We start from the raw sequence: 27,762 nt of genomic DNA on the forward strand, positions 1-27,762 counted from the left end.
GGTGTGTGTGTGAGTGTGTGTGTGTGTGTGTGTGTGTGTGTGTGTGTGTTATGGAGACGGTAGAAGTACATGGCCTTCTGGGCTGTTCTCATTCTCACCGCTGCTGGAGTGTGTGGTCCATCTGGCCTTCCAATATTTGGTAAATGCTAGCATTTATTGCTATGTGATTTTTTAAAAATCCAGCTTTTGAGGCATCTGTAGAACTGCTGGCTGGCTTTCCTTCATCTAGCGTCTGTGTCCTCCTTGTAAGTATGAAAGACACTTGGCTGATCTCTTGACCTACTCTGAGGATTTGGGGGAGTTTCATAGGACTGTCTCAGGTCTCTTGGTCTAGCTTTGTCACATGTCCTTTTTATCCGAAGCTCCTCTCTGCCATCCTTCTCCACGTGGGGGTGAGGAGAGGAGACTATTCCTCACCTGCTCAGATGTCACTCTAGGAGGCACAAGTCTCTACTCCCTGGATCTACCGAAGCGACCTGGGGTGTATCTCCTTTCCCTGACCACACACACGGCCCCTCACTCGAGGGGAGGAGAGAGGGTGGGTGAGGGTCATAAACAGCGACATTCTCCCTCATCTAAGTGTCTGTTTTCTTCTCCAACACTGTCCTCTAGAGCAGGTAAATTTTACTTCCTCTGGGTTGGGGGGATGAGGTGGGGTGAGGAGGAAGAATTAGCCCAGCAAGTACTTATCCAAATCTATTATTTCTGCCAGGAGCTCAGGTTTGAAGGTCAAAAGCTATGAGTTATTAATAACTATGTTCTTTCTTTCTTGAAGCAGTAAAGGTGGAATATCTTGTCGGTCTAGGTTTGGAGGAGAACCATGGGTTATGTGTGTATGTGTGTGTGTGTGAGGGGAGGTGCTAAGTCGCTTCATTCATGTCCCACTCTTTCCCACCCTTTGGACTGTAGCCCCCCAGACTCCTCTGTCCATGGGATTCTCCAGGCAAGAATACTGGGGTGGGTTGCCATGTTCTCCTCCAGGGGATCTTCCTGACTCAGGGATTGAACCCGCATCTCTTATATCTACTGCATTGGCAGGCGGGCTCTTTACCACTAGTGCCACCAGGGAAGCCCAAGTGTGTGTGCTGCGTAATCTGCTAATGTTTCATAATATTATCCTGAGTTTAATCATTTTGTCTATTATATTTCAGATTCTCTGTCAGGGACTATAGAGATGATGAACAGGCTATATATCCCTTGCTCAGGATGTTCACAGCCTAGTGAGAAAGGCAGGGACATGGGGGTTGACTCTAAAGTAAGATGCAGGCTGAGGACAGTGTGCACTATTTAAACCAGTATATTGGTGCTGGGGCTTCCCTGGTGGCTCAGATGGTAAAGTGTCTGCCTGCAATGTGGGAAACCTGGGTTCGATCCCTGGGCTGTGAAGATTCCCTGGAGAAGGAAATGGCAATCCACTCCAGTACTCTTGCCTGGAAAATCCCATGGATGGAGGAGCCTGGTGGGCTACAGTCCATGGGGTCGCAGAGTTGGACACGACTGAGCAACTTCATTTTTTTTTTTTAGTGGTGCTGGCTGATTGGGAGAATATATAAGGTGCCACCTATACCCTTTCCCCAATACTTTGGCCACCTGATGCGAAGAACTGACTCATTGGAAAAGACCCTTATGCTGGACAGATTGAAGGCCGGAGGAGAAGGGGACGACAGAGGATGAGATGGTTGGATGGCATCACCGACTTGATGGACATGAGTTTGAGCAAGCTCCAGGAATTGATGATGGACAAGGAAGACTGCCATGCTGCAGTCCATGGGGTCACAAAGAGTTGGACACAACTGAGTGACTGAACTGAACTGTACCCTTCCCCTGAAGACTCAAACAAAGACTACAATTCTACAGTTTCCCTGTTATCCAAGCTATTTGGGGCTCACCACTTTGCATATCTGATCTGAACTAAGATGCAAGTGGAAAGCAAAAGGAAAGTTAATAAAACAATTATAATTTTGTATTTATGATCTAATGGGACTTTCTCTACCTCAGTGAGAGCTTATAGGGTTGTTTCCATGCTGCCTATATAAAGCCAAGATTACTTACTAATAGCATCTTCTAGATGAGAAACAAGCTGAGAAATATTAATCCAGCGTCATGAAATAATTTGAACTATTGTTTCTGTTTCTCAGAAAAGCCCTGAAAGAGAGTCTATTCATTACATGAAGCAAATTCCCTCCTCCTCTTTCATCTTCTCTTTTCTTCCTCTTGCCTTCCTGTTTGTCCTGTCTGTCCATCCATCCATCCATCATCTAATATTCATTCATCTGTCTCACAGTCAGCTTTGCTCTTTCCTAGTCCAAACTTCCACCCAAATCTCTCAAACTGAGCTGGCACAGTCTTTTGGAAAAAAAAATTTTTTTTTCAACCATTTTCTATTCTAGTTTCCTCTTTTTCTCTTTATCCTTTTCTTTTTCCTCTCCTTCTTCCAGTCCAGTGATGACCTGCCCTTTTAAGTACAAATCTAAATATTACTTTATCTATATAATATAGATCTGGAAAAAAATCTGGAGAAGACAGAACTATCCTTAATATGCTGGGGGTGGAGGTGGTGGGTTGATAGAGGCAGAGCCCAAGGAAGCAAAGACAGAATTTTCCTTAGTTGATGGCGAAGGTAAAGTTCAGTCACTCAGTCGTGTCCGGCTCTTTGCGACCCCATGAAATGCAGCACACCAGGCTTCCCTGTCCATCACCAAATCCTGGAGTTTACTGAAACTTATGTCCATCGAGTCGGTGATGCCATCCAACCATCTCATGCTCTGTCGTCCCCTTCTCCTCCCACCTTCAATCTTTTCCAGAATCAGGGTCATTTCAAATGAGTCAGTTCTTCACATGGCCAAAGTACTGGAGTTTCAGCTTCAGCATCAGTCCTTCCAATGCATATTCAGGACTGATTTCCTTTAGGTTTGACTGGTTGGATCTCTTTGCAGTCCAAGGGACTCTCAAGAGTCTTCTCCAACACCACACTTCAAAATCATCAATTCTTTGGTGCTCAGCTTTCTTTATAGTCCAACTCTCACATCCATACATGACTACTGGAAAAACCATAGCTTTGACTAGACGGATCTTTGTTGGCAAAATAATGTCTCTGCTTTCTAATATGCTGTCTAGGTTGGTCATAACTTCTCTTCCAAGGAGCAAGTGTCTTTTAATTTCATGGCTGCAGTCACCATTTGCAGTGATTTTGGAGCCCCCCAAAATAAAATCTGTCACTGTTTCCATTGTTTCCCCATCTATTTGCCATGAAGTGATGGGACTAGATGCTATGATCTTAGTTTCCTGAATGTTGAGTTTTAAGCCAGCTTTTTCACTCTCCTCTTTCACTTTCATCAAGAGGCTCTTTAGTTCTTCACTTTCTGCCATAAGGGTGGTGTCATCTGCATATCTGAGGTTACTGATATTTCTCCTGGCAATCTTGATTCCAGCTTGTGCTTCCTCCAGCCCAGCATTTCTCATGATGTACTCTGCATATAAGTTAAATAAGCAGGGTGACAATATACAGCCTTGACGTACTCCTTTTCCTATTTGGAACCAGTCTGTTTTTCCATGTCCAGTTCTAAGTATAATATTATTTGCAAGTCTATTTTTTTTTGAACCCTGTCAAACCATTTTACAGATGGAGAAACTGAGGCCTGAAGAATAAAATAAGCTGCTCAAGGTCACATAGCTGGTAAGTGACAGAGGTATGATTTAAATATGGATCTTTGACATCAAGTGTTCTTCCTACTCACAAGTGGGGTAAATTCCCAGTTTCTCTATAATTCAAATTAGAGGAAAATTCAAATAGCAAAGATTTTATCTCTACCCCTCAAAAGTAGTAATGGAGAAGTCAGTTAATGGAAAAAAGATGCCGGGTCTAACACAAGAACTATGTTTGTTCCCTCCTTGATGAGGAGGTACTAATGGCCACACTGCAGGAATTAAGGCAAGAACCAGGAGAGGCAGTGAGACAGAGGGAGCTTGTGAATTTACAGAAGGCCTTGTGACAGGATTGGAGTCACGTGGTTCCAAAGTTCATGTTGTAAGTATCAGCCACAGGGAAACCTGAGGGATCTGGGTTACTGCAGAAGAAAAGCATGTTAAGCAGTGAGAACAGAAAAACCTGGTACTATTTCCTGATTACTGTATTGTATAGTACATGGGCCTTGCAAAAAATTAAAATATGTAGCACAAAGTGAACAGCCCATGTAAGACCCCAATCCACACAGCCATGAAAGTCATAAGAAAAATTTCCATTTTTTTTTCTATACAAATACTAATATGGTGGTAAAATAGCAGAGTACTGCTCACAATCTGTATGATTTCAAAATTTAAAAATTTGTTAAGGTTTATTGTATGGCCCAGAATATCATCCATCTTGGTGAATGAAGGTATATTCTGCTGTTGTTGGGTAGCATGATCCATAAATGTCAATTATGTTAAGTTGGCTGAGAGTGTTGTTCAGGTTTATTATATTCTTACAAGTATTCTGTGTACTCATTTCATCACTTATTGAGTGGGAAATGTTGAACTCTCCAAGTGTGACTGTGGGTTTATCTATTAATATTTCTCCCTTCTGTCCTAACAGTTTTTTGCTTCATGTATTTAAGGATCTGTTTTAAGTGCACACACTTTTAAGATTATGCTATCTTCTTTGTGAAGTGGTCAAGTGACCGTTTCATTGTTATGTAACGTTCCTTTTCACACCTTGTAATGTCTATTCTGTCTGATATTAATATAGCCTCTTTAACTTTCTTTTGATTGGCGTCTTCATGGTATATCGTTTCTCACTCTTTTACTTTTAATCTATCTCTGTCTCTATATTTAAAGTGGATTTTGTGTACACAGTACATAGTCGGGTCTTTAAAAAAAAATCCAATCTGACAATCTCTGTTTTTTAAGTGGTGTATTCAGACCATTTATATTTAATTTAATTATTGATATAGGCCCACCATTTAATATTGATTTTCTATTGTTCCTTCTAGTATTTTTGTTCCTTTGTCCCTGCTTTCTGCATCCTTTCAGATTATTTAGTTATACTTAGTATGGCAACCCACTCCAGTACTCTTGCCTGGAAAATCCCATGGACGGAGGGGCCTGGTAGGCTACAGTCCATGGGGTCCCAAAGAGTCAGACACGACTGACTGACTTCACTTTCACTTTCAATATTCCATTTTAACATATCAATTGATTTTGGGCTTTATCTGTTTGCATTTAAGTAAACAGATAGATAGTTTGCCCTAGGGATTATACCAAACATGCTTAAACTTTTACAGTCCACTTCGTGTTACTGTTTCACTACTTCACATGAATTGCAGAAGCCCTGCAATCATATAGTTTCCTTTACCTGGATCCCTTTATGTTATAGGTATCCTGTTTATTATATCTACATACATTGAAAAACCCTATACAATTCTATAATTACTGCTTTAAATAGTTATATATATTTTAAGGAGTTTAAGAAATGAAAATTAGTATCCATTTACCTAGATTTTTACCATTTCTCTTGTTTTCCTTTCATTCTTAGATTTCCAAATTTCCTCCTGATATCAGTTTCCTTTGCACTAAAAAATTTCCATTAGCATTTATTTTAAAACCTGTCTACGGTTACAAATTCTCTTCGATTTCTTTTATTTGAAATTGCCTTTATTTTACCTTCATTCCTGCAAAATATTTTCACTGGATACAGACTTCTGGGTTGCCACTTGTTCTCTTTCAGCACTTTAAAGATGTTTAACTGTCTTCTGGACTCGATGGTTTATGATGAGAAATCAGTAATCATTTGAATTATCTTTCCTCTAAAAATACGGTGTTGTTTTTCTTTACTCTCTATCAAAGTTTTTAAATACTTTTTCTTGGTATTTAGTAGTTTTATTATGATGTGTCTGGGCATGGTTTTCTTTGACTTTATCTTGGTTGCCATTTACTGAATTACTTAGATCTGTAAATTGACGTTTTTCACCAGATTTGGGAAATTTTGGCCATTGTTTCTTCAAATGTTTTAATGTACCAGTATCTATTCTTCTGGACTCCAATGACATGAATGCTAAACATTTTGATATTGTCCCACAGGTCTCTATGGCTATGCTTATTGTTTTTCAGTCTCTAGTCCCTCTATCATTCAGATTGGATAATTCCTATTCATCTGTTTTCAAGTTCACAGACTCTTATCTCTATCATCCCCATGCTGCTATTGAGTCCATCTAGTAAATTGTTTATTTCAGATTATATACTTTTCAGTTTCAAAATTTCCTTTTTAAAATAGATTCTATTTCTCTGCTGAGAATGTTTATCTTTTCATGTATTTCAAGACTATTCTCCTCTATCTTATGGACCATCATTATGAAAACTGCTTTAATACCTTTGCCTGATCATTCCAACATCTGTATCATCTAGCAGTTGGTGTCTTTTGTCTTTTCCATTGAAATTTTCTTCTTTTGTGTTTGTTGGGTAATTTGGGGTTGTATTCTAAACATTATGTCATGAGACTCTATATGCTATTAAAATCCTCTGGCAAATGTTGATATTTATATTTCAGTAGACCTTATTGTGTTCATATTGCAAAATCTATACCCCCTTCTGCAGATGACTTTTCCAATGTTAGTTTTCAAACTGTTGCTGTGGCGTTTGATGTCTGTCCCATGTTCGTGCTACTCTGGGGTTAATCGGAGACTCGAGTCTCAGTTCTCAAAGACTTTCCCATGGTGCTTTGTATCTGTCTAGTGCATTCATAGCTCAGAGTTAAGTCTGAGCCTTGTGTGGGTTTATACACAGAATTAGAAAATTCCTTTTTCTCGGTCATTCCTCTCCAGCATTCTTCTTTGTGATCCAGATCATAGGGGAGAATTTCCTGATCCTCTGCTCACAAAGATGGGGTTTTACTTAGGGTTTTATCTGTCTGCATCCTTATAGGCTATAGCACCCCTCCATGACTGGGACCCATTCTCAGGGCAAAGAAGCAAGAGAAAAAAGAGAAGAAAACAAGGATTTCTCACATACCTTGGAGACTGCAGAGGCCTCTTTCCCAAATTATCTTGGTCAGAGAATCAGAGTTCCTATTGGAGTTTCAGCTTCATGCACTGCCGCACACAGTTCCATGACTGGAGCTTGTCTTCAGGTCAAACCTGGGGAGCTCATCACTGCACAGGTTGCTGATGCAGTTTTTCACTTCCCTTCTCTGTCTCTTCTGTTTACATTTCAGAGTCCTCAGGTAGTTTCTTTTTTTATCTTGAAAATAGAGATTAGAGAGTTATGCTTTTGAACTGTGGTGCTGGAGAAGACTCTTGAGAGTCCTTTGGGCAGTAAGAAGATCAAACCAGTCAATCCTAAAGGAACTCAATCCTGAATGTTCATTGAAAGGACTGATGCTGAAGCTGAAGCTCAGTACTTTGGCATCTAATGCGAAGAGCTGACTCATTGGAAAACACCCTGATGCTGGGAAAGATTGAGGTCAGGAGAAGAAGGGGGCAACAGAGGATGGTTGGATGGCATCATCAATTTAGTGGACATGAGTTTGAGAAAACTCGAGGAGATAGTGAAGGACAGAGAAGCCTGGCATGCTGCAGTCCATGGGGTCACAAAGAGTCAGGCATGACTGAGCGACTGAACAACTACAAGGCTTTTGTGGGCTTTATCTATTTTTGTCTGACACCAGATGTTCTTATAATCCTTTTAAAGTTTCATCTTTTTACTTTTAAATCTGTGCTCCTTCTGGAATTAATTTTGGTGTAAAGAGTTATGTAGTATACTATTATTGTTGTTGTTGTTTTTATCCGAGGAAATCTTTGTTAGGAGAATAAGTCAGGTAGGAGAATAAATCAAAATAAATCCCATAGTGGGAAGACCAAGGTATTAGCAATTGCATCAGTTTGCGTTCAAATGACTCCATCACTCACAAGTTTGTGACCTTGGGCATAACCTCCCTAATCTCAGCTTCCTTATCACTATAGTAGGGATAGTGAACAATATCTGCTTTATGGAGTTGCTGTGACTGTTAAATGAGATAAAATTAGTAAGGTATTTTGCACGGGGCCTGACGCTTAGTAGGAACTTAATAAATGGCAGTTATTGGGACTATGGTGATGGTGATAATTATTATTGTTATATAAATAACAAGACACAGTCATCACACTTGTGAGTCAGGTGCATTGAAGGCTTAGGGGGATGTTACTTAGTCACAGTACGTATGTCAGCCACAAAGAAAGCTACTCTCTGTCCCAAGATGCGTGTGAGGTCTGAATGAATGACCTGATTTGAGCTTGTAGGATCAGGAAACATGACTGGGAAATGGAAAATGTCATAGGTAACACATTCATAGCTCCCTCAGCTAATGTTAGTAGAGAAGGAAAAAGAAGAATCCTACATTTTCTATGATATTGTTTTTCAAATTGGTATCATAATCATCTGGTCCACCTGTTCCTGTTAACATACAGATTCTTGGGCCACTGATCTAAGAAATTAGAATTATGGGCAGGGCCTGGGAATGTGCATGCAGCAGGCTCCCCAGGCAATTTTTTTGTGCACCAAAATATGAGAAACACTTCTCCAGAAAGAAAAGGAAGAAGGTAGGTATAGGGACCTTAGAGGGAAGAGGAAAGAAAAACAGGGACAAAGCAGGAGAAGAAAGAGAGGAGAGGGGGACTACTATCTGAGCTAGAGTATTAACATCATCCCTTTCTAGGTTTTCACTGGCCCACTGTTACTCACCCTGATAAAATACAATCTGGATCCTAGTTCTTACACATCACTAAAAATATCCATTTAGTCAACCAAAAGTTTTCGAGTCTGGCTCTGGACCAGAATCCTGGAGAGACACAAAGGGAAGAGATACATCATCCAGTAATGGAGAAAGACACACACACGCATATCCCACAGGTAACCACAATTCAGTATGGAGGCGCTGTGATATTGGGATAAGTGGAAAGCTGAAGTAGGGGCATTAAACCCAGCCTGGCAAGAGCAAGAAGTGGCTTCTGGGAGGAGAGTTGCCTGGACAGAGTTTTGTGGAGAGTGATCATTTGTCATGAAGAGGGGAGAAGAATTAGCAGGAAAAGAAAGAGAGCTAAAGACTCATATCCCTAGCATGTCTCGGGATATGCTACTTCTCAGTGTTGCTGGAGGGGACAGTTTGAGGTGGGGAGGTTATTTGGTTAGAATAGTGGTCAGTAGCCAAGATTCCCCCCTTGTACTTAAAAGTACAAGGCATGTCACAGAAGATGCCATGGGCTGTGTCAAGGAGCTGGATCAATGAGAACCATCCAAGAGTGGAAGCATAGGGTGACTTGGTTGGATTCTCATTTGGTTTTAACGTTATTTCTTTAAAATGAAGTTAGCTTTATTGATTTTTTCTGATTACAAAGGCAATTCATGCCTATTATGAAAATAAAAAAAGATAATTTAGAAAGGTGTAAAGGAAGAAAGTAAAAGTCACCTAGAATTACAACACCCAGAAAAAATCTGCAATTAACATATTTATATTTCTATTTCGAGACTTCTTCTAGATGTGTGTACGTTTGCTCATACACACATTTTTAAAAGAAACCGTTTCACACATGTGAAATACTGCGTTTTAACACTTTTTCAATATTAAGTGGACATTTGTCTCTGTCAGTAAATATAGATTTATACCTTAATCATAATTTCTAATAGTACTGTTGCTCATTCTGACCTCCCTCTCACTCCTCCAGGCTGTGGTCCTCTTCCCATTTGGTCTCACTGCAAGTATCAGCTCAAGGCTGCAGCACCAGAGCCCATCAGGTGCCTGGAGCTGCTTTATTGTGAGACCTTGATTGGTAAGGTCTCTGTGATGGTTAATTTTAGGTGTCAACATGCCAGGTGGAGCTAGTGGTAAAGAATCCTCCTGCCAATGCAGGAGACACAAAAGGAGCAGGTTTGATCCCCGGGTTGGGGAGATCTCCTTGAGTAGGAAATGGCACCCCGTTCCAGTATTCTTACCTGGAAAATTCCATGGGCGGAGGAGCCTGGTGGGCCGCAGTCCATAGGGCTGCAAAGAGTTGGATACAACTGAGCACCCAGCACACGTGATTGAACCATGGAGTGCCAAGATATTTGGTTAAACATTATCCTGGGTATGTCTATGAAGATGTTTTTCATATGAGATTAACATTTGAATTAGTAGACTGAATAAAGCAGATAGCCCTTCCCAAAGTGGTGGGCATTATCCAATCTGTTGAAGGCCTGAATGGAATAAAAATGTGGAGTAAGGGGGAATTTGCTCTCCTCTGCCTGACTCTCTTTAAACTGGGACATCTGTTTTTTCCTGCCTTTGGACTCGTACTCAAGCTGAAACTTACACCACTGGTTTTCCTGGTTCTCAGGCCTTCAGACTTAGATTAGAACCATACCATTGGCTCTCCTGGGTCCAGAACTTGTCAATTACAAATCTTGGGGCTTTAGTCTCCACAATTGTATGAACTGGTTCCTTATAGTAACTCTCCTAATATATGTATGTATGTGTGCTTTATAACTATATGTGCTTATATATATTTAAGTATATATTTATTTAATATATTTTATATACGGCATATATATTTATATACACTATATTTATATATATATTTATATACACTATATATATATACACACTATACACACACACACATGTGCGCTTCCCTAGTAGCTCAGACAGTAAAGAATCTATCTGCAATTCAGGAGACCTGAGTTCGATCCGGGTTGGGAAGATTCCCTGGAGAAGAGAATGGCAACCCACTCCAGTATTCTTGCCTGGAGAATTCCACGGACAGAGGAACCTGGTGTGCTACAGTCCATCAGGTCACAAAGAGTCGGACATGACTGAGTGACTAATACTAACACTATATATGTACACACACACACACACACACACACACACACACACACCCCTATATATATTTAGTGTGTTTCTCTGGAGAGCCTTGCCTGATGCATCTTCCTCCCTTGTTTCTCTGTATCTTCCTGGTCCACCACCTCCCTCTGTGCCCAAGTCCCTTGCTTTGTCCCTCATTCACAGCAAGTTGGTTTTCAGTAATGCTCTCTCTGTTCTATCACTCAGTGGCTTAAGGTTTCCATGGCCTCCATGGCCTTCAGGAAGAAACCCCAGGCTTCCTAGGCTGGCCCAGGGAGCCTTCTTACCAACTATTGCAGCATCTCCTCCCATCACCTCCAGTCACCCCTCCCTGACTCTTGGCCTTCGTTTGTGGCAGCGACTTAAACTGCTTAGATTTCCTTCTTTGTGTTTCTCCTCTGTGGCTATGCTGTTGGTGCTGCCAGAATGCCCTCCCCCTCCAAATGCATCTGGCTCCCCTGGCTAACTCCAGTTCATTCTTTAAGGCTCCACTCAGTCATCACCTCCTCCAGAATTGTCCCGACGCAACTCAGCCTGCATTAGCTGCCTCTCCTGCTGTTCCAGGAATACTCCATGTTTTCCTCTGTTGTTTCTCTTATCAGATGTATTCTATACCTTACGTATGTCTGTCTTCTTCACTGGGTTGTAAGCTCCTTACCTTATTTAACTTTGTATTCGGAACCCCTGAAATGTAACTGGGACTAAACATACGTTTGTCGAATGAAGAAAACTGAGTTTTTGTAGAAAGGCCTCTTTATTACCTGCTATCAAAGTCTTCTTGTACCACCTACTCCAGTGGCTCAGATCCAAGTGGTTTCCACCTGGATCTCTGCTTATTACCTTGTTCTGCTTCCTTGATGGGCCCCCAGACCTTGTACTTAGTTTGGACTTTGGCCTGTGGTGCTTACTTCCTGCCTCTGCCTGCTTGCTTCTACTGATCTTCTGGTTTAGCCTTCTTTGCCTTATCCTTTCCAGTAAACCAATGATCTCCTGTCATCTGGGTCTACTTGAACTGCAAGACCCAGCCTTCTCCCTCTAGTCCATCTTCTCACCTCAAAATAAACCCCGTTATCTTTAAGCTCCATATTATACTTCCTACACATTAAAAATTACCATAAATTTTATTTGATAATAATACCATGACAAAAATGTTCTTTATAAAGCAGCAACAACAAATCTGTGCACTGGTGTGGTTATGTGAGATTTATAAGGTGCTTTCAGACAATTTATTTCATTAAATCCTCATAACAGACTTGTACAGTGGGTTACTATCCCCATTTTACAGATAAGGAAACTGAGTCTCTGAGTAGTTAAATGAACTGCTTGAGATTTCACAGCAAGGGACTGACAGAGCCTGGACCTTAGCTGAAGTCCTTTGACTCCAGAGATTTGAACTCTTTGGAGTTCAACATGACATTAAAACATGAGATATAGCCGATGAAAAACCAATATGATTGTACTGTTGGCATAATTTAACAAAAAAACTTTAATTCAGGTCAGATTTCTTCCCTATTACAATCCTGCAGTGGACTCTGGTCCCTCATCCAGTTACACGGAGTTCTCTTGAACCCCTGAGCTCAGTCTCACCCTATGTTTTAGCAAACTCTACTACATGCCTTGCTCTAAAGGGCAGTGATGGTCCATGCCTTGGTGCTCTTTGACCTAATTTCCCACCTCTAGCACATCTGCCTTTTGCCTGGCCAATACCTCCTTCGTGTCTAGCTCAGGTATCACCTCTACTCTGGACTCCTTTTAAACCTCCCCACCATCCTCACCCTCCCCACTACTTTCTTCATTGTCATGCAACGAGTCATACCCTTTTGTTCCAACACCTTTAACCGTTTGTGGTATTGCTTAGATTATCTATCTGCCTGCCTCTGAAGACTCTATATTACTTCAGGTTACAAATGAGTCCCAAATCCTCCTGTGTTTCTAGATAAAGCACTTAGCACAAGTCCAACACAGAGTAAAAGAGAGTGGATGTTTGAATGGATGTTTACTGAATGGATAGTTAGAAGGGTGGATGGACAGCTGGATGGTTGGATGGATGGATGCATACCTGCATGCAATAGTGAACTTTAAGTTGCCCCTTCAAATCCAGGTCTTCTTTATTTTCTCCAGTGGCAAAGTAATTAAATATTTTCTATATAATATAGATTATAGGACTAACTTCTTTCCTCCTTGGAATAGTATAATCATTGAGCTGTAGAGGAAATACAAAGTCACCCCTTTCAGCCCCCTCCCTTCAGACCAGTCAACTTGCCAATCATTTTATTCTTATATTAATAACTTTCCAGGTAGGAAAAAACCCTTCCTACTGAACACAAGTCTGCCTCCATGAAACTTTTGCACTTGGGCCCAGTTTTGGCTTTTTGATCCAAGATAGCTGACTAATCCCTCTTTCACAGGGATTTCAACATATGAGATCATGGACTGCATTATTTAAGACTCTTGTGACAGAAAACTCAGCTCAAACCAGGTAAATAAAAAAGGACAGTTATTGCCTCCTATAAACCAACTGCAGGATGGCAGGATAGAGCTATGCCCGTTGTTGACTGGACCCAGGCACTCCATCTCGCCATTTCTCGGCTTGTCTTCTACTTGTCTTTTGCCCCACCATTTCAACTTCTTCCAGGTGGCTGGGGATCTGAGTACCACCATCTTTGCAAACACACACTCTAACTTCTTTCCAAGGGGGAAAAGATAAAAACCCTAGGGTAGGGCTTTGATTGGTCTGGTTCAGGTCACATGTCTGTCCCTGTAGCTAGAGGTCAGAGTACTGCAGGTGAAACCCCCTCCTAGAATCACAAAGAATAGGGAAAAAGCAGATCCTCCGCGAAGCAAGGGAAATGGTTACCAGAATGTGGAGGCAAAGGATTCCGGTTAAACCTGAATAGGACATCTGCCACACCCTGAATTCCCCTTACCTTGATGCCTTAAGATTTTGAACTTTATGATTTGAGTGTGGCCCAGATATTGACCATCCTTGGCTCCCCCTGGGTATGCTTGAGTTTGTCAATATCCCATTCACACTGTGACCCTCTACCCCCAGTGAAATCTTGAGGAGTGCACTGTTCCTCAACTGATTTGATCTGCACAGGACACAGCAGACTCCTTGGGGTCCTTGTTCTGAACATGAGTATCCCAGTGCCAGGCATATGGTGGAATACTCCAGAAATAATGAATGCATAAAAAGATAACTGTGATTCACAAGCCATCCTGCCCAAGCATTTCTCCCAAAGGCAAATAAGGCAGCTCTTTTGCAATCAATAAAATACAGTAAAAGAGAAACAACCAGTTACACTGGGAATGTGGGAAGTTGTGGTTGGGACACGTTGCCAGGTGCACCTGGCACCCCTGCTTGACAGGAGGGCTCTGTCCTCCTCCAAACTTTCAGTCCACAGGAATGAACTGCTCCTCCCCAAAGGCAGCAGCACAGGAAGATATTTACAAAATAAAAACAAAACCCCCAAAAGCAGTGTCCTTTTCTTGCCCAGGACTTAGGCTTCAAGAACAGAAAACTCAAAATGACAGTGACCTAAATATAAAAGACAGTCATTTAAAAAATGTTTATTAATTTTTTTTTTTAATTTGGCTATGCTGGGTCTTAGTTGCAGCATGTGGGATCTAGTTCCCTGACCAGGAATTGAACCCAGGCGCCCCCCCTCCCCCGCCCCACCCCTATATTGGGGATATGGAGTCTTAGCCACTGGACCACCAGGGAAGTCCCAGAAAGACAATCATTTAAACCAAGTGCAGAGGTCAGGGGTCAAGGCTAGAATGGCAGCTGGATGCAGTTCCTGGGGACCCAGTTTGCTCTTGTTGCTCTCCCATCTTATTGGTCCCAGGTTCCCATCATTCCACCGCCATTCTAACAAAGTCAGAGGGGATAGAGGAAGCAAGAGAGTGGATGTATGTTCCAGGGGTCTCTTAAGATTTCCAAAAAGATCCCACAACACTTCCATTTACATTTCATTGTTGGAACTTTGCTGTAGCTATGAGCAAGGCTGGGAAATAAGGCTTTTATTCCAAGCAGCTCTGTGCTCTTCTAAAGCCAAGGGATCCATCACTATGTAACAGAACAGGAAATGGATCCTGAGATGGGCAACCGGGATTTCTATCAAGGGTACCAGGAAGGAAGAACTGATTCTACAGTGTGAATGCAAAGGTAGGAAAGTTAGAGCGTGCCCTGCTGTGGTCCGGGCTACGATCCTGGGGGGGATTTTGGAGAGGAAGACTTCAGTCCATCAGTCAGTTTGCCAGAGGCATCTTCCATGCAATTAACCAGATCAGATCCAGGATCTCATCTTGGTTTCCTGCAAGCTAAACTCCCAAGTGTGGTATGCAAGGCATTCCTCAGCTGCCCCAGTTCTACCTCCCCTTCCTATAGCGATCTGCCACTCTCCTGCACTAGGGTCACACCCAGCTCCTTGTCATTTCTGGCCGGTTCAGTTTCCCTCCCTCCACACATGAGTTCCAGGTGCCTGGAAAGACCTTTCCTCATCTCCTTTTGTGAAAATTCCCAAACAGTGAGTTGAAACTCACAAGGACTGCCCCGCCCCTGCCCCCCCAAGTGTTATGGGCTCTCTGTTCCCTCCTTTGTGATTGCTGGAAGCCTTCCTCAGATTTCTCATGCTTTGTCTTTATCTGTGTTTTCCTCATCACTGACCACCCTATTTAAAACAGCAGCCCTCATTTCCCTCTAGATCAAGGGTTCCCAACCCATTACTGACTGTAAAATGCAGCAGGAGGTGAATGGTGGGTGAGTGAACAAAACTTCACCTATATTTATAGCTGCTCCCCAGTGCTTGCATTACTGCCTGAGCTCAGGAAAACAAGCTCGGGGCTGTCACTGATTCTGCATTGTGATCTGTGTAATTATTTCATTATATATCTCAATGTAATAATAATAGAAATAAAGTGTGCACTAAATGTAATGTGCTTGAATCATCCCGAAACCACCCCCCTCCCACAACGCCTGGCCATGGAAAAATTGTCTTCTATGAAACTGGTCCCTGGTGCCAAAAAAAAAGGTTGGGGACCACTGCTCCAGACCCTTATCCTGCTTTTTGTAGGTAATTAACATTACCTGATGTTTTATGTATTAATTTTTTCCATATGTTTTTGTGGGCCTCCCCTCCCATTAGAAAGTGATGTTTCCAAATTCCTGGTGAATATTTACTTTAGGGATTTCAGGGAAAAAAAGGGAGGGGGAGGAGCTTTTTGGAATTATCCAAATCATGTTATTCCTCTAAAAAAATCTAAAAAACATTTTTTCACAACTTGTTTAAAAATGATAATGAGTGACCCAAATAATAAACAGGGAATCATTTTTTTTCTGTGATAGGGTTATGCCGAAATTTCAGAGATGTCCTGTTTAAAAAACCTGACATATTAAATAAATACGAATCATTTGTGAATCATGAACCGATGCATGATGAGGCTATATATTTCAACAACATACGAAAATGATTTCTACTTGATATTTTTTATAAAAGATTAAAAGAGAACACTAATAGCAATTACTTTTTTATTCATTATATGACAAACATTCCACATGTAAAAAATGTTTCAGTTTGCATTGGTTTGGTTCAGTTGTTTAGAGTTCCAGAGCATTTTTGAGTTGGGTACATATTCCTTCATGCACACTCCTTTCCTTGACAATGAAAATATCTTGTCTGCCTACTTTGTTCAGCTTGAATATTGCCTCCTCAGAGAGGCCTGCTGGGGCTGCCTGATTCAGAGCAGTAGCACCCCATCCCTGTCTTCTCCTCTTTCTCCCTTCCTCCCTTAACAATAAGAGGTAAGTTCTAAGAAAAGAGGGGCGACCGTTTGTAAGTTTCAATCAGGCCCTCAAAACTCTACGAGTTCAATGTGAGTCCACACTGAAAAGAGAGTCAACCCTTAAAATATTCGCAGTAGCAGTAGTAACAGTAGTAACAGTAAAAGCTATGCAGTAGTAACAATAAGAGCTATATCTTTTTAGCTCTTTTTATGTACCAGGCATCCAGTAAGTCTTTAAAATTAATGGTTTCTATGGAAGTAGATAGGATTATTAACCCCCCACCCTCATTTTATTGAGAAGGTCCCAGAGAGAATAAATAACTTGCTCAAGGCCATGCAGCTAGTAAGTAGCAACTAATAACTTGCTCAAGATCCCAGAGAGAAAAAAAAAAAAAAAACTTGCTCAAGGTCATGCAATGAATGCCCCCAGGAGGCATTGAATCTAGAACACTTGCCTCCAGATGATGTACTTTTCACCCGACATCATACTGCCTCCAGAAGAATTTTATTCTAAGTACAACATGGTATACATTCCCAGGGGAGAAAGCTAGGTACGCACTCATCACCTCCACTCTTTGCTAGTCAAACCTCTAGAAGAGGGCTTTGTTTGGTTTGGGGCTTTACTGGAGGGCCTTGGAGAGAGGGTTCAAGAAAAGACCACGTAGCGTGAAGCTAAGAGCCTGAGGAGGCTTGACCTGGGGAGGAAAACGCACATGAGTGCTTTCCTACTTTCTCTAGGTCCCTGCTCAGGTGAGAGAGAGAGGCTGTTCCTGGTCACCCTGTTTAGAACGGCAAGCCCATCACCCTGGTCCTTCTCCTATTTAATTTTTCGTCACAGCACTTACTACCACATTTATTCTTGACTGAAGTGTCTGTCTCCCCGACGGGAGAGTTAACTCCGTGAGTTCAAGGATTCTGTCTCATGCCATCCTTCCAAGGATGAGAACAGTGCCTGGTACAGGGCAGACATTCAATCTATTTGTTGGGTGAATAAATAAATTCTGAGTCCCCCAGATAGAATATTTTCGTTTGTTGACATCCCAGTCTCGTCCTTGTCCAGGAGTAGATTCAAATTTGTATAAACCTAGAGTACTGTCGCAGAGAATTTTATATCCTAAATTTTCTACCAATATTGAGCTAGGCATATTTTTGTTTTTTGCTGCATTTAAGCCTTCCCTCCCCTTTCTTTCCTACCTTTGCTCTCTCAAAAGCAGCTAGTGTTAAAAGCCTGTCCTACCCTATCTTTCCTCCATATAATTATGGATCTATATGACATGTACGTGGAAGCTTTTTCATTGTTTTACAAAATGGGTGTATTATATATCTCTTCCATTCTGCCTTTCCCATCTACGTAAATATTTGCTTAAGCTACTTACACTTCACGTAAGTATCTTCATGCAAGTGAAGATACAGGATAAAAGGAACTCCTACAGTATACTTGAGGATAAAACTGTTGCTTTTCCCATCTACGTAAATATTTGCTTAAGCTACTTACACTTCACGTAAGTATCTTCATGCAAGTGAAGATACAGGATAAAAGGAACTCCTACAGTATACTTGAGGATAAAACTGTTGCTTTTCCCATCTACGTAAATATTTGCTTAAGCTACTTACACTTCACGTAAGTATCTTCATGCAAGTGAAGATACAGGATAAAAGGAACTCCTACAGTATACTTGAGGATAAAACTGTTGCTTTTATACATCTCTCCTGGGCAAGCATTTGGATTGTTTTCCATTTGTTGCCATTTCTAGCAATCCTGCAATTTGCATTCTTACATGTATATTCTTTTGAGGTTGTGTTTCATTTCTGTTACATTTTATAAAGTGGGATTCCTGGAGTAATAAGATGTAGGGTCAGAACAGATTTGCTAGATTTCATCCCCAAAGAGCTACAGTAATACATGTGTCTATCAGCAAAGGCCAAATGAATGTCCTTTTCTCCCTGCAGGTCTCATGGGGGAAAAGAAACCTCTGTATTTCTCAGTGCTCCTGTGAAACGGCCTCGCATTTTTCCTGAAGCCGAGAAATGGACCTGGTATGAAGACAGAGAATGTTTGCCTTCACTTTGCATTGGCACATTTTACTTTCCAAACACTCTGAGAATTAGGCCTACAGTTCAGTTCAGTTTAGTCGCTCAGTCGTGTTCAACTCTGTGACCCCATGGACTGCAGCACGCCAGGTCTGCAGCCATTTGTTAATTCCTCTAATCCAAAAGGATAACAAAATTTCTCTTATCTCCCCAAGTGGGACAAATGATTATGACCTGGACTAGATCCCTAGGTTCAGCTTCCTAAGTGTCAGGAGTACTGGATCACTATCTCTCTAGTGTTTAAATTTCAAAAGGGATGAGAGCTGGAACCTTGGAACCATTTCTTGGTTGTAAAAGCCTGAGACAGCTACTGGGCTTAGCTGGCCTTTGGAGAGATGTTTTTATATTCCAAAAGGTTAACATGAGAATCCGGGATTCTTCCCATCCCTTCTCCAAGCGGCAAAGATTTTTCTCTTTCCAATCTGGAGAGGAGAGAGATGGCTGCCTTGCCCCTGTATACAAATGGAGGAAATCTCTTTTTTTTTCCTTCCCATCCTTTGTGTATGGAATGAAATCTGCCACTCATAACAGAATTTTTCCAGCCCTCATAGCATTACCTGTGGGTCTAGGCGTCAGGGACTGACAGTGCAGTTTACTCTATTGAACTGGTTGCATCAATCAAGAACTCGTTTCCCTGACCCAAGGGCCCATACTTCAGCAGTACCCACATATATAAAATACAAAAACTGTACATGTGGAAAAACATTCCAGACTCTTCACAGGTTTTGACAGAGCATCCTGCCCACGCTGGGAATGATCATTCTTTTTCATTTTTGCTAATGGGTGAAAACTGTCTTCTCACAGTCTTCTATTTTTTTTTAATTTAAATGCCTACATTTAAATGATCTCTTTAAAAAGCATTTAGATTAAGAGACTGAAAAGGAGCAAGGCATCTAAGGCGGGGGAAATTGAACATACTCCATGTAAGACATTTCAGTCCCCTTGCATGTGCATCTGTGTCTCTGTGTGAGAATTTCCTTTTCATAAGTTCTGCCCATTTTCCCAAAGTTTTCTTTGAAAATTGTCTTCTCAGTCTCTGTGAGCTATTTTCCTAGTAATAACATAGCTATGGATATAGACTGATGGTGGCTCTTCAGCAAACGTCTTGCAAATACTTTTTCTTCCAGTCAACCTTTCGGCGCGATACCTGTCCTCATCCTGCTATTTTTCCTACAAGATTTGTTTGCTCTCTGTGAGCTGTCCAACAGGAAGAGGGTCTTCAATGCCTACTATTTGCAGGTCCAAATGCCTACTATTTGCAGGTCCAAATGCCAAAGCAATGCCAGTCTCCTCATTGGTGAGAAAGGGGCTACAGTCACACACACAGGGAGATCTTTCCTCGGGGGCTTACTGTAGGGAGGATGTGTCCCTTGCAAAACCTCCTGCCTGAGTCTGATGGGGAGGTGCAAGCCTAGAGTAAAAGACATCATTTCTCTGCTAGAGATGCTACCCCTGGAAAGGGAGGAGACACTGATGGAGATGCCTCCACCAGCTGGTCCCTGCAGCCTGGGGCCTGGGAAACACACTCCACCCTGGCTTAGGAAGAACTTCAGCATCCTGACTTCCACTTTATCAACTGGCATGCCATCAGGATGCAGAGCCTCTCTCCTCTACTCACTCCCCTGGAGTCAGAGGGTGGAGATAGGTGCCAAAAAGAGCAAATTATGCTGGTCCTATAGCTAGAAAGAGAATTTGGTATTAGGAGTCTGTGTTTGGACCAGAAATGAACAGGATGCGAAATGGACCTGAGATTGCTGAGGCAGAGACCGGGGAAGCTGGACCCCCATCTCCAGCTGGATGCTGAGAGTATGAGATAGACGAGGAGAAAGACCAGGGTGTCCTTGGGGAGAGGGGTTCTAACAGTAGAGGAGACTCAGCCCAGATGCCGCTTGGGGCCAACTGGCAGCCTGCTGGTTACGTTCTTTCAGTCAAGTTTCTTTCTAAAAAGAAACCACGTGGAAGCTGGTTTCCAGATGAAAGCTCTGAGTGTAGAGAAGCCAAGAGAAATCCAGGGCTTTATGAAAAATAACAGGGGTTTCTCTGGCCTTAAAACCTCCAGAAGCTAGTAGAGGCTGGAGACAGTTGGCCATAACACAGCTTGGGGGCCGGGAGGACATGCTGATTCCCGAGAAATGTCAGCTGCGTCCAGAGTGAGGCTGAGGGCGTCCACCTCTTGGTCTGGCCATGGCTGGGGACTCACTCACGGCCGTTCTCCTGTGGGACTGCCACTGCACATGTGGGAGGGCCGGTCACGCAGTCTCAGCTCTCAAATCACCTTCTTTCCTTCTGTCTGGGTACTGAGAGTTCCTGCCACCCTCCTGGAGACTGGGCCAAGCTGGCAGCAAGAAGAGAAAGACAAGTCAGGGTCATGCTGCCCTAGAGAGGCATTTGGGGCTATTTTAGTGAAGGGATGGGGTAGCAATGAGGGTGGTGGGCTGATAGTGACTTTGACCCCTGTGTGTCCATGTGCTCAGTCTCCCAGTCCTGTCTGACTCTTTGCCACCCCATGGACTGTAGCCCGCTAGGCTCCTCTGTCCGTGGGTTTTCCAGGCAAGGATCCTGGAGTGGGTCGCCATTTCCTTCTTCCTGACTCAGGGATCGAACCCATGTCTCTTGTGTTTTCTGCATTACAGGCAGATTCTTTACCTGCCAGAGCCACCACAGGAGCCTGACTTCTTGCCCAAATGTATAAGTGAGAAGCATCAGGTTGTCTGGCAGAACTTGCCATGAGGGTGGAAGAACTTACCCTCTCTGATGTGGTAACCACCAGGCACGTGGCTAGTGAGCATGTGGAGTGTGTGACAATTCTACGACCAAGAAAGTGGATTTTTATTGGAGTCTAATTGATTTATAATGTGTTAGTTTCAGGTGTACAGTAAAGTGAATCAGTTATACATACAAGCTTATATATAGTTCAGATTCTTTTCCCATATAGGTTCTTACAGAGTATTGAGGAGAGTTCCCTGTGCCATGCAATAGATCCTTATTAGTTATCTATTTTATATATAGTAGTTTGTATATGTCAGTTCCAATTTTCCAATTTATCCCACCCCACCCTTACCCCCTGATAACCCTAAGTCTGTTTTCTACATCTCTAACTCTTTTTTTGTGGATTTTTCATTTTACTTGATTTTCATTTATTAAAACTTTAACATAAGTAGCTCCCACGGTGGCTAGTGGTTATCCTATTAGACAGTCCAGCACCGGAGCATGAGAGTCAGGAGTCTGGGCTCTTGAGTCAAAGAATCTTGTTACCCTCCCTTCCTGGCCCTGTGAACTTGGAGGATCAACTTAACCTCTCTGTACTTCTGTTTCCTTTTATCTAAGCTGAGGCTTATGGTGCCAACCTCTCAGCCTTGCTGGGGGTGTTGCCAATTCACATAGGGAAAGACTAAACAAACACGTTACAAATAATTGTCACAGTGCTGAGAATCCACACCTGTCAGTCAAGGTAGAGCTGCTGGGAACTTACAGGTAATGTACGAAGTCCTTGGTGCTGGAGCAGGAAGGGAGGTGATGCTTTCTGAGAAACGGGGTTGGAAAGAGCTCAGTTAATGGGCTTCTGTATCTCTGATGCTTGAGGGTTCCTGGGTGGTGAAGTGTGTCCCAAGGGGCTTTCCCGGGAGGTGACAAACAGGATGCTCCCCTCTGGGTGGTCCTGAGCTGCTCAAGACTTGGACAGATTCTAAGAAGACCCTAGGGGCAGCAGAAGTGGAGTGGGGTTGGAATCTATGTCCAGAGCATCTTGTTGAGAGAAAGGAGAGATAACACCAGAGGCTGGGGGAAGGTCACTTCCTCCCAAGTTTATGGTGTCATCCACAGGACTGGAAGGAAAAGTCAGTCCTGGCGATTTGTCTTTGGTCTGAAGGCACCCTTGGGCTTCCCAGGTTGTGCTAGTGGTAAAGAACCTGGCCTGCCAATGCAGGAGATGTTAGAGATGCGAGTTTGATCCCTGGGTCAGGAAGATCCCCTGAAGAAGGAAATGGCTACACACTCCAGTATTCTTGCCCAGAAAATCCCATGGACAGAGGAACCTAGCAGGCTACAGTCCATAGGGTCGCAAAGAGTCAGACACGACTAAAGTGACTTAGCACACAGGCATCAGACACCCTAAGGCGTCAGTGATGGTTCTAGTCTAGGAAGAAGGTAGGTACACAGAAGCCTAAAGCCTGGGAAGATGGCAAGGTCCAGTCTCAGGTTCTGTCTCTTGCTGTGAACCTAGAAGCAAACCTCCAGCCTGGCTTATCAAGGCAAGTCTCAGGGTGAGGACAGGATTTCACAGCTAAGTGTTTTCTTAAATTCCACAAGTCAACTCCACCCCCTTGCCTGCAGGTGACCCGTAGTGTGCTCCCAAGGAGAAGGAGCTGTGTCCGATCCTGTTTAGGACCTGGTGACTGCAAGACAAGATGATGTCGCTTGCCTCCTGTAATGTTGTGATTTATAATAAGTATTACATACTTGGTCTTCTTCCTCATCCTAGCCATCAGGGCCACAGAGCTCCCCAAACCCTTGGAATTTCCTACCTGATGAGAACAATAAAGATGCCTTTTGTTATGTTAATGAGGTGACTTTTGGAAAGCTTCTGTGGATGGGGAACTGGTGGCCAACCCTGTGTGATTAGAGGGTTGGAACTTTCAGTCACCTCATCCCCCTACTCCAGCCTCCCTTGCCAATGGCCAATGATGCAATCAACCATGCCTGTGTAATGAAGCCTCCGGAAAACCCCCAAAGGATGGGGTTCAGAAGGCTTTGGGGTTGGAGATTCTCCTCGTGATGCACTCCAGAGGACATGGAGCTCTGAGTCCTTCCCCCTCCTTGCGCTAGGCGTCTCTTCCGTCTGCTTATTCTTGAGGTATCGCCTTTTATTAATAAACCAGTTGTCAAGTAAGTAAAGCGTTCCTCTGAATTTGTGAGCCACTCTGGCAAATGAATCAAACCCAAGGTGGGGTTGTGAGAAGTTCTCATCTATAGCTGGTCAGTCAGGAGCACAGGTGACAATCTGGACTTGGGCTGAGTGTCTGCAAGTGGGGAAGTGTGGCGGGGGGGAGGTTTGGTCTTGTGGGACTGAACCCTTAATCTGCGGGACGTGATGCCATCTCTGGGTCAATAGTGCCAGACTTGAGCTGACACCCGGCTGCTGCTAGAGTTGTTTGATGTAGGGGAAAACCCCACATGTTGGAAATAAGTGACAGATTTGAACCTCCTACCTGGACTCCTGCTCCCAAGCCTCTCCATCGCCTGTCTGTCTGTCCAGCACACCATGTGCATTTGGTCTTCCCAGGAAGCCGCTTTGCTCCTGGCGCAGCCCTGTTCCTGACCACCCCTCTGACTCTCCCCCCCACGCCCACTCTGCTCTCCTGCTCAGGCTCCCATGGGGTCCTCAGCTACATCTCATATCTCCAGCCTCTCCCCTCTGGTCCTTGTTCAGTACAGTCTTTCCTCTGCTCTCTGCCAGGAAGGTCCTTCTTATCCAAACTCTGCCCCTTGGCTTAAGGCTCTCTGTTCTCGAAACCTTTTCTACTGTTCTGGCTCCTCCCATTTGTCTTCCGGTTGTAAAATCCTGCTCCTCCACTACGTACTTCCTGCTCCCGCCAAATCCAGCCTCATGGAAGGGTCCTGGGAGCCTGCACGATGGGTACAGCCTTTTCTCAGGAAAGATCTTAAGATTTTTTTTCCCCACATGCTAATCCCAGCACCCCGGGAGGTGCCCAAGGTTTACATGGGGGCAAGGAGTGGGGGACCGGGGCATCAGAGCACAGTCAGAGAGCTGAGGCTAGAGGCTCTGAGAGCCCCCGTCTGACTTGCTAGATCCTTGGCAGGACCCCATAGGGCACTGAGTCCAGGTGATGCCATCCGGACCAAAACCCAACCCATCATAGCACCTGGCACATGGTATCATTACCGTCACACATTAGGACACCGAAGATGGATGGAAAATGGCAAAATGTTCCAACTGAATGGCTAGTCTTGTCTTTTCTTTGGCAGCAACTTACTACCAGGTTAAGCTGCTTCTTGAGACCCTCTTGGGCCTGAAGGGTAGGATCACATTGTCTGTGTATTAAAGGACCGTTGTTGTGTTGGTTTTAGTTGCTAAGTTGTGTTGCTAAGTTGTGTTGTTTTAGTCACCTAGTTTAGTTGCTAAAAGCCCATGGACTGTATGTAGCCTGGCAGGCTCCTCCGTCTTTGGGATTTCCCAGACAAGAATGCTGGAGTGGGTTGCCATTTCCTTCTCCAGGGATTGAACTCCAGTCTCCTGCATTGGCAGGTGGAGTTTTACCACTGAGCCACCAGGGAAGCCCCATTAAAGGACAGTGCGTGTTTTAAATGTCAAAATATTGTGCCCACAGCACAGGGGCTATGAGAAAATGTTCCCCTCTGATTTATAATCAATGATGCAAGGTAGTGGTGGGAATAATTAGAACAACAGGCTTGGGTTCAATCCCTCTGCTATTAGACCAAAAGTCTAAGACCCTCACCTTCCTTATCTGTGAAATGGGGATGATAGTGGTTACTATCTCCTACAGTGTTTAGAGGATCAATGAAATCATGCATTTCAAGCACTTAGCATGGTTCCTGGGACAATGGAAGTGCTCAGAAGTGTTAGCCATTATTGACATTATGTGAAGAGTCCTATCAGATCAGAATATAGATATTATTTAGGCTTTAGTAATAAGTACATGGAAAGTACTTGGGTAGAAAGTTGTGAAGTTTTGGTTTTGTTGTGATTGCAGAAGTGAATAGGACCTCGTGAAAGGTGACCTTGGGGTTCTTGACTATGGACAGTAGTCTCTCTGGTTGCCTGAGTTTTGAAGGGCTTCTTGATACTAATGGCATCATGATGATGCAAAGGGAAAGTGAAGGTCGCTCCGACTCTTTGCAACTCTAGGCCGCAGTACTGGAGTGGGCAGCCTTTCCCTTCACCAGGGGGTCTTCCCAACCCAGGGATCAAACCCAGATCTCCCGCATTGCGGGCAGATTCTTTACCAACTGAACTATCAGAGAAACCTCGCGAGGAGGAAAAGCTTACACCAATGAAGTAAATAATCACCGGGGTTGAGTAGCTGTGGCTCATGAGCGCCCCCTGGAGGAAGGAGTGGGGAGGCGTTGGAAGGGATTGCCAGGGGCGATCATGTTTACTGATAAACATGAGCACTGATTCAGGGACATCTTGGATCTGGAGTTTGAAAGCTTCTTGCACGTGTACCTGCCTGGAGTTTCTCTTCCAGGCATGATGAGACCTGTGAAAATAAACCCCGGCCTCCAGTTTGTCCTGCTTGCTGTGCCTGGGTGGGAAGGATGCTCAGCATTGGGAGATGGTGGCAGTCACTGCCCTGTGGCTTCTGTGAGTGGGTTTAGGTGACCATAACTGTGGTCATCCACTGCCCTGTTGTAGATCTTGCCCTTTGCTTCTTCTAAAAGGGGGCAAATCCTGCCTATGTAGGCTAGAAAGGTGTTATTATTGGGTTGTTGTTGCTATTACCATCACCAGCACCACCACTGTCAGTTACACAGCTGGAAAAGATATTGGTTGGGTCAGAAGACTACCATCAAGTACTCAGACAGAATCCTCTACTTGGGTCTCAGAAGGAAAGAAAAAAGATGCTAATGGGCCATAAGAGACCAGAAGGAACACTGAAGTCCATTTATTCAGAAGCAAAGGCCAGAGAAGGCAGAGAGATGTCCAGAGCTGCCACCTTTCCAGCAAGATACAACCCTGTATGATCCTAAAGACCATTTTTGGTGACTATGTGCTAGATGCCCTGCAGGTGCTGTCTGCACAGTCTTGTGTAATCCTTGGGACAACCCCAGAGTGTAGGGGTCATTGTACCTCTTTTACAGTTGGGGCAAAGAAGGCTCAAAGACCTTAAGAGATGTGTCCACTTGGATAGAGCTAGTAAGTGGCAGAGTGAAACTTGAGCTTGGATCTGACTGGATCTAAAGTTTTCCATTTCATCACTTAGATGTCACCTCCCAGGGCTCCATTTTTCTTCTCAGTAAAATGGTGGTGGTGGGGGGGCTGGTAGGAGAAGCTGGTTCTAACCCTCGTGACTACAGGTGGCCATCAAAAGTTGGAAAAGGGAAAGTATAGGAAAGAACCCAGTTAGGTGAAACAGCAGTTCTGTGTCTGAATAATGTGATCCAGGCAAGAGGTGTGTGTGCCAGGGGCTGGCAGAGGGCACAGGTGGCTCTGGGAGGGAAACTCTGATAAGATAGGGGCTGAGACACATGGAGTCTGTCTTCTTCAGGGCATTTGGATCCCCTGGGAAGGACATTAAGATGCTATCCTTTCTGATGCCTTTCTGCCCTTTCTCCTGGTTACAAGCTCCGGGCCCTCACTCTTTCTTCCTCCTAGGAAACATGTGGTCCTGTCTAGCTAGCTTTGGGCCACATCACTGGACTCTCAGCTCTCAAAGCTATATTCTCCTTACCTCTGGATGCTTCACCCTTCATCCCTCTTCACTGCAGGCACAGCATCAGCGCCAGGGGCGGTGGAGGGGAGGTTTCCTGGAAAAGTGGCTGGGGATTTGATCCCTTTTTCCAGGTCACCAGGCAGATCTTGCTTCTCTGGGAACTACTGTGAATGACCCAAGTACAAAAGTGCAAGTCAAAGCCCCCTGGTCCTTTGAGACTTTCACATTTTCACTGAACTGGCAACATCAGCAGCACTGTCTGCGCCAACGGCACCAGTATGACTGTTGGGATTCAAACTGTCACCAGAACTCCAGCAGACAGGATTCTCTGACCTCATGTATGATGCCAGAACATTCCAGCTCAAACTCATACCCAGCAACTGTAAGATCCTCCAAGACAGTTTATTCTTCCCAGTAAAACCCCCATAGAAGTGCATTTGTTTTAAAAACTCAATTTTAAGGTTTAATTTACCTATTAAAATACATCTCTTTTACCTATACATTTGGTGACATATTTATATACCTGTATAGTCTGTATATTGTCACCCTGCTTATTTAACTTATATGCAGAGTACATCATGAGAAATGCTGGGCTGGATGAAGCACAAGCTGGAATCAAGATTTCCAGGAGAAGTATCAATAACCTCA

At 43.5% G+C, this 27,762-nt stretch overlaps 2 long non-coding RNA genes across 2 annotated transcripts in view; one reads left to right on the top strand and one right to left on the bottom strand.

Moving 5' to 3' along the window:
• Positions 1 to 23,260, top strand: part of LOC145520262 (uncharacterized) — a 64,420-nt gene extending 41,160 nt beyond the window's left edge. The window contains exons 5-6 of the long non-coding RNA XR_014064349.1: positions 3,623 to 3,676; positions 18,563 to 23,260. This is a non-coding gene — a long non-coding RNA (uncharacterized LOC145520262). The remainder of the gene's footprint in view (positions 1 to 3,622; positions 3,677 to 18,562) is intronic.
• LOC145520261 (uncharacterized) lies at positions 16,345 to 27,398 on the bottom strand. The gene is made up of 2 exons (XR_014064348.1): positions 27,133 to 27,398; positions 16,345 to 21,038 (listed from the first exon to the last, which is right to left on the bottom strand). It is a non-coding gene; the product is annotated as an uncharacterized LOC145520261 (long non-coding RNA).
• Between the last annotated feature and the right edge of the window lie 364 nt (positions 27,399 to 27,762).

This window comes from Giraffa tippelskirchi, chromosome 1, assembly GCF_054371585.1.
Source record: "Giraffa tippelskirchi isolate mGirTip1 chromosome 1, T2T-mGirTip1v1.2.pri, whole genome shotgun sequence".
Taxonomy (NCBI): Eukaryota; Metazoa; Chordata; class Mammalia; order Artiodactyla; family Giraffidae; genus Giraffa; species Giraffa tippelskirchi.